Source organism: Marmota marmota, unplaced genomic scaffold (assembly GCF_001458135.2).
Source record: "Marmota marmota marmota unplaced genomic scaffold, marMar, whole genome shotgun sequence".
NCBI lineage: Eukaryota > Metazoa > Chordata > Mammalia > Rodentia > Sciuridae > Marmota > Marmota marmota.
The window spans coordinates 6,689,454-6,702,531 of NW_026000243.1; the positions used below are offsets into that span (position 1 = coordinate 6,689,454).

The following is a 13,078-nucleotide window of genomic DNA, read 5'->3' on the forward strand; positions in this document are numbered from 1 at the left end:
ATTATTACTGTGTGTATATATGTGACTGTATGACCAATGTGATTCTGCAACCTGTACACTCAGAAAAATGAGAAATTATATCCCATCTGATTCAAATGTATGAATGTCAAGGTCATTGTACTGTCATGTGTAACTAATAAAAATAAATTTAAAAATCAATTACATTTTAAAAATTATAAATAAATAAATAACAAAAAATATGCTTTATATGTCCAAGGAACATTTCAGGCATATCCAACAAGTTACCTAGTATCACTAGGCTCCAAAGTTATGGTTCTCAAGCCTCATTGGCTCTTTCTCATACATATTAACATTTAAGAAGTTTGTTTAACCTATAATAAGTTTCTTTAAGATCATTAACCTGAGCTAGGTGTGATGGCACACACTTGTAATCCCAGTAACTCGGGAGGCTGAGGCAGAAGGATCATAAGTACAAGGCCAGCCTCAGCAATTTAGCAAGACTCCAAGCAACTTAGCAAGACCCTATCTCAAAATAAAAATTTTTCTAAAAATGTAATAGAGTGGGGATGTAACTCAGTGGTAAAGGGCCCTGGGTTAAATCTCTAGTACCCCCACCTCAAAAAATAAAAAATAAAAAATAAAAAAATCACTAACCTGAGAAGCCTAACATCAAAGAATATAATGGCATATAAACCAAATAGCATAGCCTCTGTCTTAAGCCCCACCTAGCAAAGACTGAAGTTCTAGTTTCCCCCAATCTTATCACAGTTCCTGGGTGGCTCAAGAATTATCCTTATAATCATGTTTGCTACCAAGAATCTTGGTAGCAATAAAGAAGCAAAAATCTTGCTGTGACAATCTTCTTCCCTACACGACCTTCTTTGCAAGCACCTCCTGTGTGTTTGTGGGAGGTCTACTCAGATTTATTATCCTTCACAAACTTCATAACTTTACAAAACATCATTTGAGTTCCTAAATCTGGTCATATAACAAGTGTACTGAATTGGTTCCTCCTGTTTTCTAAAGCTTCTTTACTTTTTTTTTTTTAATGGCTTGCTTTACTGGTACTGAACCACCTTCCACCTCCAAGGAAGCTCTATCCTGCCCTGAGGCTGATGCCCAACTTCTGCCAAATCACTCCCCTCTTCTAGTCACCATCACCGCTCCCATCCTGAGTCATCCTCCCTTGGCTAAACCTCTGACTGCAGCTGCAGAAGAGAATGGTCAGTTTTCTTCTTTCCTTACTACATCCACAAGAGGGAGCCTCCCGCCAACTTCTTCAGCCAGAGCTTTAGCCCTCAAGACACTTTTCTACTCACCTTGAAGCACGGACCCAACAAGGTAAAATTCAGGGTCTTCCATCCAATTAAAAATTACAAGACATGCAAAAATTCAGGAAAATATGACTCCTGTTTTGTCATTATTAAGACTAAAAATAAAAAAAGTCCCAGAAATGACATGGACAAAGACATTAAAACAGTTATAATTATTATAACTATATGATCAAGAAGTCAGAGGAGATTGCACAAGTTGGTAGAGACAAGGAAAATATTTTTTAATCCTTAAATTGAGCCAGGTGTGGTGACTTACACATCTAATCCCAGCTACTAGGGAGGCTGAGGTAGGAGTGTCACAAAATCAAAACCAGCCTGGGTAACTTAACAAGGTCCTATCTCAAAAATAATCAAATATTCAAATTGAACTTTTGACCTGAAAAAACACTGGATGAGATTAATATCAAATTAGATGTTGAAGATTATTGAACTTGAAGATCCAGCAAATTTAAACACAGAAAGAAAAATACTGAAAAGAAATTCAGAGCATTAGTACACAGTGAGACAACTTTGATCAGTCTAATATATATGAAGAACTTTAAATGCTTCAAAATGTAACCAAAAAGATAAAAAGTAAAAGAAATCTTCTAAATTGTGAGAAAGTCCATCAGAAATTTTTAACAGTTTTATTGGAAGAAAAAAACAATTATTTTGCCATTTAAATCCCCTTCAGACAAATCTTTGTGACAATCCCTCAGGGTGTCATCAACCTACACAGATAGCTCTAATGCTAACATGTTATTGGGACTTACTATCGTATTATACATTTGTTAATATTTTTAATAACATAACATAATATTGACCAATAAAGAGTTCCTTCCAGAAATGTAATACTTATTCCACAATAGGAATCTTGTCTGTGTCACTGAATCTATATATTGAGACTAAAACCTACATGATTTTATAAATACATGCAAAATAGAGGATCTCCCCCCATATTTAATAGCATTCTAATTTTTAAAAATAACTAAAACAGGAGTAGAAATTATTCAAACAAGATAAAAACTGTTTACCAAAACAGAACTCTATTTTCAACTATGGTGGAGACTCAATTTACCTTCTCTCCTTTCACAACTAAAAGCTGGACAAAATACATGAAACAAAAGTTTCCATACGTTGGGTAACAGAAAATGCTAAACAGTGATCACTGAAAGGAAGAAAACATATGAGTGTGACCAGTGGCCCCACTCACTGCCTGAGAATTTGCAGGTCTAATACACAAAAAGAAAAACTAAAATAGAGCCAAATAGTTTCACTGATTAAGGACACAAAGTTCAGAGTTCTAGCAGAACAAGGTGACGAAATTTGTGAGGCAAAGTATCAAAAGGAGGAAGTATAAAAAGTGAGGGCTCCAGAGACCTGCAGAGTGGTTCGCCAAGTCTTTGTCTGAGAACACCTGTGTGCAAGTTAGAATGCTGTTAAACAGGAACCGTGTGCTATGTAGAAACCGGGGAAAGGACAGACAGAGACAGGCCACTAAGGAGTTCACACAGGGCCAGAAATAGTGTTCTCACTAGTCACACTGAGAAGACCTCCCAGGATGTGAGGCATTGGTACAGTTCTCAAAGCATAAAGCCTTAGTGGAACCAGATTGGCCCTTGATAAAAAGTTGTCTTAGACCTGCCCTACTGAAGCTTAAAAGCAAACCTCAAAAGAATAAAACTGATTCAAGAAATTTAGTTCATTTTAAACAAATCTCAAAGTACCGGCCCTGTGTGGTGGTGCATGCCTGTAATCCAGGGACTTGGGAGACAGAGGCAAGTGAATCTCAAGTTCAAATCCAGCCTCAGCAATTTAGCAAGATCCTCTCTCAAAATAAAAAGTAAAAAGTGCTGGGGATGTAGCTCAGTAAAGCGCCTCAGGTTCCATCTTTAGTACAAAGGGAAAAAAGAGAGAGAGAGAGAGAGAGAATCCCAAAGTATCTAAAAGAATTCAAACATTCCAGCACCCAATAAAATATAATGTACAATGTCCAGTGTCCAATCAAACATTACTAAGTATGAAAATAAGCAGGAATATAAGTCACAGAACCAGGAAAATAAATCATCCCCATAGAGATAAAGCCAGATAAGACATAGATGTAAAATGTATAGACAACAACATCAAAATGGTAGTTATAAATACACTTCATGTGTTTGGGAAAATACAGGTATGGTAAGATGAAAAATGAAATGAAAACATAGCCACTAAGCTTCTAGAAATAAAAAATACAATATCTGAAATGAAAGATACACTGGCAAGATTAACAACAGATTAAATGCTATAGAATAAAAGATGACTTCACTTGAAGACACAGCAACAGAAACTATCCAAAATGAAACACTGAGAGAAAAAAAAAAGAAAGAAAGGTGGAATAAAATTGAACAGAGCATCAGTAAGAAATGGGGAAATCCCACAAAGCTTAGCTTGTGTACAATTGCAGCATCCAGAAAAAAATAAGGAAACAATATTTGAAAAAAAAATGGTATTCTTTCCAAATTTAATGAAAATTATTAATTTGCATATATTAGTCAGGGTTCTCCAAAGAAGATAATGAATAACACACACAAACACACACACACACACAAATAAATTACATTGTAGATGTCTTTACGATGTATTTGGGGAGATACTTAGATAGAGGATGATTTGTTATGAGGAATTGGCTTGTGCAATTACAGAGGCTGATAATCGCCATCTGCCACTCCCAGGCTGGAGACCAAGAGGGCCAGTGGTAAAATGCAGTCAGAGTTCAAAGGCCTAAGAGCACGGGGAGCCTGTCGTATGAATCCTAGTCTGCGACAGGAGAAGATGAGATGAGATGTCCCAGCTCAAGCAGTGAAGCACAAGAAAAGGGGGTAAATGTCTCCTTCGTCCACGCTTTGTTCTGTTCAGGTGCCCAAAGATCATATCATGCATACCCACATCAGGGAGGGCAATCTATTTTAGTGAGTCCACTGATTCCACACACAGGATATTGAATGTTTAATCTGGACACCCCATGATCCAGAATAGTTGACACATAAAATTAACCATCACAGGTCCCCTCATTGTCAGCTTGTCACCTATACACATCTCCTTATAACAAACATTTTATCTCTAAATAAAAATAATAACAAGATCATAATTTCTCCTAACTTAATACAACTATCCTGTATACAACTGAAAATGCACTAACCTTTTCCCCAGAAAAGGAGATAAGGACTTTACCCTTCTCCTTGCTATCTCATGACTCAATGCTATGATATAAAGTCAGCAGTACTTAGATAGTGTGATATAAAATTAATACCTCTTATAAGGGAATGAAAGGGAAGAAAACAAAGACACACATTCATAGTAAAATAAGGAAGAAATACTCATGACAATTACCATCCTCTTTTGTGTAACTGGCCACATGGTCATAGTCAGTTTTTACAACTACCTGCTTCCACTATCTGTTCCGTATTTCTCTTTCCTTCAGCGAGCACCCAGCTGGTCATGGTTCTTTACCTGTGAAGTGACCTAAATCATTCCCAAAACGTCTGAGTCTTTAGTTGTCCTGCCTGGATGAATGTTATAATTTTCCATTAACCTTAATCACAGGGCATAATAATACCAAGAAACACCCCACGGGATATTCTGTATCCTAGACATAGTTTTCCTTACCTCCATTGTGGAGGAAAGTCCAATTTCCTCTGGTAGGCAGATCAACCTACCCAGCCAACACAGTAAATCCCTTATCTGTCTGTTGATCCATATGCATGAGAAGTCTAAAATGGCCTGAGAGGCAATCTTAACATCCAGTTAATGGAATCATTATTGTGTCTCTGGAACTAAGATAAGACCTTTAGGTCAGCAGAGCATAAAGCCACAGAAATAGGAAGCCAACCTTTTGCTGGTAGGTCACTTGGGGTAATGGTGAGTGGTGACACATTTCAAACCTTGATTCCTAGACTCAGGAATCCTGACTATAGGAGAAACAGCACAATATTTTTGGACACCTTTTCAGAGCCCATATAGCCTTCTGGAGCACTTTACTCCAGGTATGCAAGATATTGCTATCCAGCTGGAATTGTAACGAAGTCTTCAAAAGGCCATTTCACCATTCATCAAGTCAGCTGCTTAGGGCAGTGGGAAACATGGTAAGACCAGTGAATTCCATGAACATAGGCCCATTGAAGCACTTTGTTTTCTATGAAGTGAGTTCCTTGATCAAAAACAATACTGTGTGGTACACCACTACAGTGGATAAGATACATTATAAGTCCACAGATAGTAGTTTTTACAAAAGTATTGCATATAAGGAAAGTAAACATATTTAAAGTATCTTATCCAGTAAGAACAAAATGTTGCCCTTTCCATGATGGAAGTGATCCAGTGTAATCAACCTGCCTCCAGGTAGCTGGCTGATTACTCCCAGAGAATGGTGCCTTATCAGGGGCTTAGTGCTAATTTCCATTGCTGGCAGACTGGGCACTGAGCAGTGGTTGCAGAAGAAGTCCAAGTCACTTAGCCCATGCATAACCTCTATCTCTGCCATCATGGCCACTCTGTTTATGAAACCATTTGGCAAAGACAAGGATAGCTGGAGGAAGAGGTTGGCTGGCACTCACAGAACATGTCAACCTATCCACTTAATGATTAAATTTCTCTGTATATGTTTTATCCATTCAGAGAGTCTATCCTCATACTTCCCCAAATTTCCTTGCCACCATTTTTCCAATCATGTTCTTTCTAAGTCTCTGAACATCAGGCCAAACCACTGGCTACCGCCTGAATTGGTGGATGATCACATGTGTGGACATTTCCCCTTCCAAGAAAAGTGCACAACCAGGTACACTGCTCCAAGTACTGACCACTAGAAGAACAATGCTTCACCATGTCCCTTTAAGAAGGTTCCAGAGCCAGGCACAGTGGACCAGCAGCTCAGGAGGATCATGGGTTCAAAGCCAGCCTCAGCAACTTAGTGAAGTCCTAAGCAACTTAGCAAGACCCTGTCTCAAAATAAAACACAAAAAAAGCTGGGGATACAGCTCAGGGGTTAAGCCCCCTGGGTTCAACTCCTAGTACAAAAGAAGAAGAGGAAGAGGAAGAGGAAGAAGAAGGTCCCAGAAAGGAGAAGTGGAGTCACCCACCGCTGCCATCACTGTTGTAGCCTCATCCACTGCAGGAGAGGGAGCACCAACAGGAAAGCCCCTGTGTGAAACCCACCATCTTGCTGGCTGGTTTGTCCGCTCCTCCTTCCTTCTCCCCAGCCCCCAGCCCCTATCCCCACAGGTGCCATCCACACCATCCACCCTCTCTACTCACCATCTCTAGGTGGGAGGAGACAATTCAGGATGTGGAGACCCAGAGCAACTCAGCAGGGTCACCATTTGCAACCCAAAGTGGTAACAGCTGGAGGAGGAAATGATATTCAGTGGTGTTTTCTCAGGTGAAAGCAGTAAATGATAATGTAGCAGAAGCAGATATAATTTCTACAGTAAAGTTTAATCATTCTGGAAAATTACTAGTAACAGGAGGAAAAAGTGGTAGAGTTGTCATCTTTCAACAGAAGCAAGAGCACCTTCAACCCAAGGATCTCAGGTGCTTTACCAACACTGACGAGTTAATCCTCACAACACCCCATGAGAACAAAATCCAGTTTTATAGCAGGGGAGAAAATAATGCTTACAGCACCTTCCAGAGCCATGAACCATAATTTGACTACTTGAAAAATTTAGAAAAAGGGAAAAAAAAGATGAACAAAATTAGGTGGTTACCCCCAAAAAATGCTGCTCAGTTTTTATTGTCTACCAATGATTAAATAAGAAAATTATAGAAAATCAGTGAAGGGGAGGATATAACTTGAAAGAGGAAGATGGAAGGTACAGAAATCCTGCTACAGTTACTACACTACATGTGCCAGTCTTTGGGCCCATGGATCTAATGATTGAGGCCAGTCCACAAAGAATGTTTGCCAATGCACATATATAGCGCATCAACTCAATTTCTATTAATAGTGATCATAAAGCTAATTTATCTACATATGGTTTGTGGATTAATCTTTGGAACCTGGAAATGACAGACAGGAATTTTAATACTGCAGATACCAAGCCTGCCTATACAGAGGAGCTCACGGAAGTGATTGTAACAGCAAAATTCCATCCAAATGACTGTAATACTATTGTATACAGCAGCAGTAAAAGAACTACTTAGTTATGAGATATGAGAGTATCTGCCTTGTGATAGATGTTCTAAACTGTTTGAAGAACCTGAAGACCCTAGTAACGGGTCATTTTTTTTTCTAAAATCACCTCTCCTATTTCTAATGTAAAATTCATCCATAGTAGTCACTATATGATGACTAGAGGCTATTTGTCAGTCAAAATTTAGAACTTAAATATGGAAAACAGGCCATGGAAATATTCCAGGTACATGAATACCTCAGAAGTAAACTTTGTTCACTATATGAAAATGCATACTTGATAAATTTGAATATTGCTAGAATGGATGTGACAGCGTTGTCATGACTGGATCTTACAATAATTTCTTCAGAATGTTTGACAGGAACAAAAAACGAGATCTAACTCTAGAAGCATCATGAGAAAACAATAAGCCTCACACAGTTCTGAAGCCACACAAAGACAGTGCAAGCAGCAAGTGAAAGAAAGATGAAATAAGTGTTGACAGCCTAGACAACCCTTCAGGGGCTGGGGTTGTGGCTCAGCGGTAGAGTGCTTGCCTAGCATGCTTGAGGCACTGGGTTCGATCCTCAGCACCACATAAATTTAAAATAAATACATTGTGCCCACCTAAAACTAAAAAATAAATATTAAAAAAAGAAGGAAACCCTTCATATGGCCTGGCACCCCAAGGAAAACATCATTGCTGTATCTACTACAAACATCTGTGTACATTTCAAGACAAAGTGAATTAGGGTTGGCATTCCTAGCAGAAGAGCCCACTTCCTGCTTAGTTGAGATAATTGAATCTAGCATTTGTATCTGTGAAAGCGAGAGATCTATTGCAGCACCCTATTCCAGTGTTCTACATTCATTCATTCAACATTCATTCATTCATTCATTCATCCATTCAGCAAAATATTTCTATAGCTACATGGAGAAAGCTCTGTGGATTATCACTGTATTCTCCATATCTGCTAGACAGTTACATAAGGGTAGGGCACTTTTAATTTAAATGACTTCTTGCACCATCTTGCCTAATGGACTAGATTGGACTATCAACATTGAGTTACTCCACTTTTTATGCCTTCCATTGCGATGACATCCAATGGAGTGAAAGCCTTCTGCTGTGTTTTGGGATTTGTGTATCCTCATTACTGTATCATTTGTGGGGTATATCTCTTCACTCCCCCTCCCTTTTTAAATTAAATACAGCTAATTCTTACTGTGGCTTGTAGCATTCCTCCTCTCTGGCCTACTGGACTCTCCCGCTTCATCTCTCTTGCCCTAGCTCCTTCCACCAGTCTTGGTGGTAGTGTATTTAAAAAGAAAGAACAAAACACAGACAAAATGAGTTGGTTTGAGGTCAGTGATAAAGAGGAGATAGGTTACAAACAAATGTTTTAATAATGGTTGGCTGTATCACTCCTTGCCATGTCTGGCACTGAAAAATAAGGGCAGGGAGTGAAGGGGTATATGAATAAAAATGACAAAGAAGAGAGAGAGGGAAAAAAAGAAGGAGAATGTCCCAGAGAGGGCTAAGCACTGCAGCTGTCTACTTCTGGGTGGTGCCTGCATATTGGGCAGAGCCTTCTGTAGGCCATGCATGGTCACAATTCTCAAAAAAATTTGTCTCTTTTCTGCAGTGTAGAAGTCCAGGATTAAATGGTCAGAAGCTTGATTCCTATCCAGGCCTCTGAAGGATATCATGTCCATTCCTCTCCTCTAGCTTCTGGTGGGTTGACAGCAAGCGGAATCCCGTAGTTTCTGCCACATCACATCATCTTCTGCCTTCATCTTCACATGGTCTTCTCCCTCTTTTGTGTGTCTCTGTCTAAATTGCTCTTGATAAGGACACTAGATATATTGGATGGGCACCCCATCTTACCCCAGTATGACCTTATCTTAACTTTTGCAATAACCTTATTTCCAAGTTAGCTCACATTCTGAGGTATGGGGAATTAGAACTTCCACATATGAATTTGGAGGCAAAAGGACACAATTCAACCTCTAATATCCAGTAAAATATCTTTTAACAATGAAAGCAAAACAAAGATTTTTGCAAATATATGAAGAATGAATTTACTGCCAACAGATCAGCAGCAAAGAATAATTAAAGTATGCTCTTTCAATAGAAATAAGATGTTACCACATGGATATTTGGATCAAAAATGAATAAATGATGGTTCCATTCCAAGTTTTCTGAGGAATCTCCACATTGCTTTCCAAAGTGATTGCACCAATTTTCAGTCCCACCAGCAATATATGAGTGTACCTTTTCCCCCACATCCTCACCAACATCTGTTAGTGCTTGTATTCTTGATAACTGCCATTCTGACTGGGGTTAGTAGTTTTGATTTGCATTTCTCTAATTACTGAAGATGTTGAACATTTTTCTTATATTTGTTGGTCACTTGTATATCTTCTGAGAAGTATCTATTTGGAAAGCAGTGTGGAGATTCCTTAGAAAACTTGGAATGGAACCACAATTTGACCCAGCTATTCCACTCCTTGGTCTATACCCAAAGGACTTAAAATCAGCATACTATAGTGACATAGCCACACCAATATTTATGGTAGCTGAATTCACAATAGCTAAACCATGGAACCAACCTAGATGCTCATCAACACACCTGTGTTGGATAAAGAAACTGTGGTATATATAAACAATGGAATATTAATCAGCATTAAAAGAGAATAAAATTGTGTCATTTGCAGGTAAATGGATGAAGTTGGAGACTACTATTCTAAGTGAAGTAAGCCAGTCCCCAAAAACTAAAGGCCGAATGTTTTTTCTGATTAATGGATGCTGATCTGTGATGGAGTGAGGTGGCATGGGAAGAATGAAGAAACTTTGGATAGAGGAGGGGTTATGAGGATAGGAAAGATGGTGGAATGAGATGGACATCATTACCCTAGGTACATGTATGATTGCATGAATGGTGCATCTCTACACCATGTACAACCAGAGAATTGAAATACTGCACTCCATTTGTGTATGATGAATTGAAATGCATTCTGCTGTCATGTACAACTAAGTAGAACAAATAAATTTTTAAAAAAAAAAGAAGAGGAAGAAGAAAGAAAAATCTAGCCACTAAAATGATAAATATTTCTACTAAATAAATATTATATACAAAAAAAGAAAAGAAAGATGACAAAAAAAATAGTAAGTAGGTGAGCAAATACAAAAGACTCTTCTCATTTTAAAAATCTGTTTAAGGTATAATTGCACCTCCAGTATCTGGTCAAACCGGTAAGATGTCTGGAAGTTGCTAGTGTGTCCTATCAAGTGAAATGTTGAACAAACTGAAAAATCAATAACTTTCCTTAGGTCCACAAGAGATATGAAGCCCAAAGCAATCCACTGTCCCCAAATTGGAAAGACTTATAGGCAAATACAGAGAATTACAACTTACCAGAGCAGTAACTCACTAGCATAAACCTCCATGGAACTAAACCATAACTGAAAATTGTTGGAGGCTCATTGTATAAAAGTCTGAAAAAGAAAATGTCCAGGGCACTCGGTCATCAGGAGGCCCCCACACATTTGTGAGTTTTACCTCCTAGAGCTCAACCAGTTCTCACAGTAAACATCAGAGAAAAATCTTCTCATGGTTCTAGCAGGGGGAAGAGATAAGGAAACATTTTTAAATGTGCCAGAGCACAGTTTCTTAACAAGGCCTGTCCATATGAGTAATTGTCTAACCAGAGCCCAATATGCTGGGCTTATCAGAGCCTAACCTGACTACTGGGGAAGAAAATTACCCAAATCCAGCCCACCCCATTTAGCTTTCCATGTAGGAGAAGGGAAATACCCAACTACAGTCCATATAGCCATACTGTTCCAAAAAAGTCTGAAGGATGGAGAAACACATCTGAGATTCACAGTTCAGGGATACTTGCCCACTAAAAGACTAAGACTTAATCATAGGTCTACAGAATACTGTCCTGCTCCTCCAACACCTTACCATCATGGTACTGAAGGCTTATTCACTACAATTCCTTTTACCAAATACATTGTGCTCAGCTATCAAGAAAAAGTGAGAAGGCATGCTAAAAAATTTTTTTAAGAGAGAGCAAATATTAGAAGCAGAATCAGATATGGTGGAATTATCAAACCAAGAATTTAGAACAAATATGACACAATATAAGGATTCTCCAAGCATGCCCAACATCTTGTGTTCAATCCCCAGAATATTATTTTGTCTTTTGGTACTGGGGATTTAACCAAGGGTACTTTAACACTATGCTCAATCTCCAGTCCTTTTTATGTTTTATTTATCAATAGGATCTTGCTAAATTTCCCAGTTTAGATTGAACTTGTGATCCTCCTGCTTGAGGCTCCCAAATCACTGAAGTCACAGGCCTGAGTTGCCTCACTCAGCTGATCCCCAGAACTACAAAAAGAAAAAAGAAAGAAAAAATGCTACTAACAGCTGTAATGAATGAAGTAGGCAGCATGCAAGAACAGATGGCCAATGTAAGCAGAGAGATGGAAATCCTAAGAACCAAACAGAAATGCTAAAGATCAAAAACACTGTAATGGAAATGAAGAATGACTTTGATGGACTTATTGGTAGATGAGATATGGCTTAGGAAAGAAACTCTGAGTTTCAGGATATCATAATGCAAACTTCTAAAACATAGAAAGACAAACAGAAAAAAAGATCGGGGGAAATGTCCAAGACCTATAGGGCAACTATAAAAGGTCTAACATACTTACAATGGAAATAACAGAAAAAGAAGAAAAAGTAAAAAGAACAGAAAAATATTTGAGATAATAATGACTGAGGATTTTCCCAAATTAATTTCAGCTACCAAACCATATGTAATGATTGATCTGAATTGTCAACTTGATAGGATTAAGAGATGCGGGTGTTTAATAGGCTTATGGGTGTGTCAGTAAAGGTGTGTCTAGGAATGATTGGCTTGGGGGAATAGCCAACTGAAATGGAGACCCTCCCTAAGCATGGGCAGCAATGTCCAATAGGAAGAGGGCTTGGATGGAATAAAAGTTGCAAGAATAAGGAAGCAGCTGCAGATGCAAGCTCCATTATTCTTGAACAGATTCTTTTTTAAAAAAATATTTTATTTTTTAGTTGTACACAATACCTTTGTTTTATTTATTTATTTTTTTATGTCCTGCTGAGGATCGAACTCAGGGCCTCGCAGGTGCTAGGCGAGTGCTCTACCGCTGAGCCACAACCCCAGCCCCTTGAACAGGTTCTTTACTTTTAATTTTTTTTAAATATTTTTTAATCATTGATGGACCTTTATTTATTTGTATGTGGTGCTGAGAATCAAACCCAGTGCCTCACACATGCTATGCAAGTGCTCTTCCACTGAGCTACAACTCTAGCCCTTCAACTCAAGCCTTCCATCTTGGACTAGGGTAGCACTGTTGATCCTTCTTGTTCTGAGGCTTCAGCCTCTTGGACTGTGCAGCTACTGGTTCTTCCAGCTCTCCATCTTGCAGACAGCCATTGTGGACTAGCCAGTTTCTAGTCATGTAAGCCAACCTAATATGTCCCCCTTTTATAATTATACTTCCTGTTGATTCTGTTCCTCTAGACAACACTGACTAATACACCATAGTTCCAGGAATTCAAGAGAACACCAAGCAGGATAAATGCCAAAATTTTTAGCTACACATCATTT

The 13,078-nt window shown here is 38.5% G+C and overlaps 1 pseudogene; it reads left to right on the top strand.

Annotated features, from left to right (window-relative positions):
- Nucleotides 1–5,809: 5,809 nt before the first annotated feature.
- LOC107153550 lies at nucleotides 5,810–8,172 on the top strand (annotated as a pseudogene).
- Nucleotides 8,173–13,078: the final 4,906 nt, after the last annotated feature.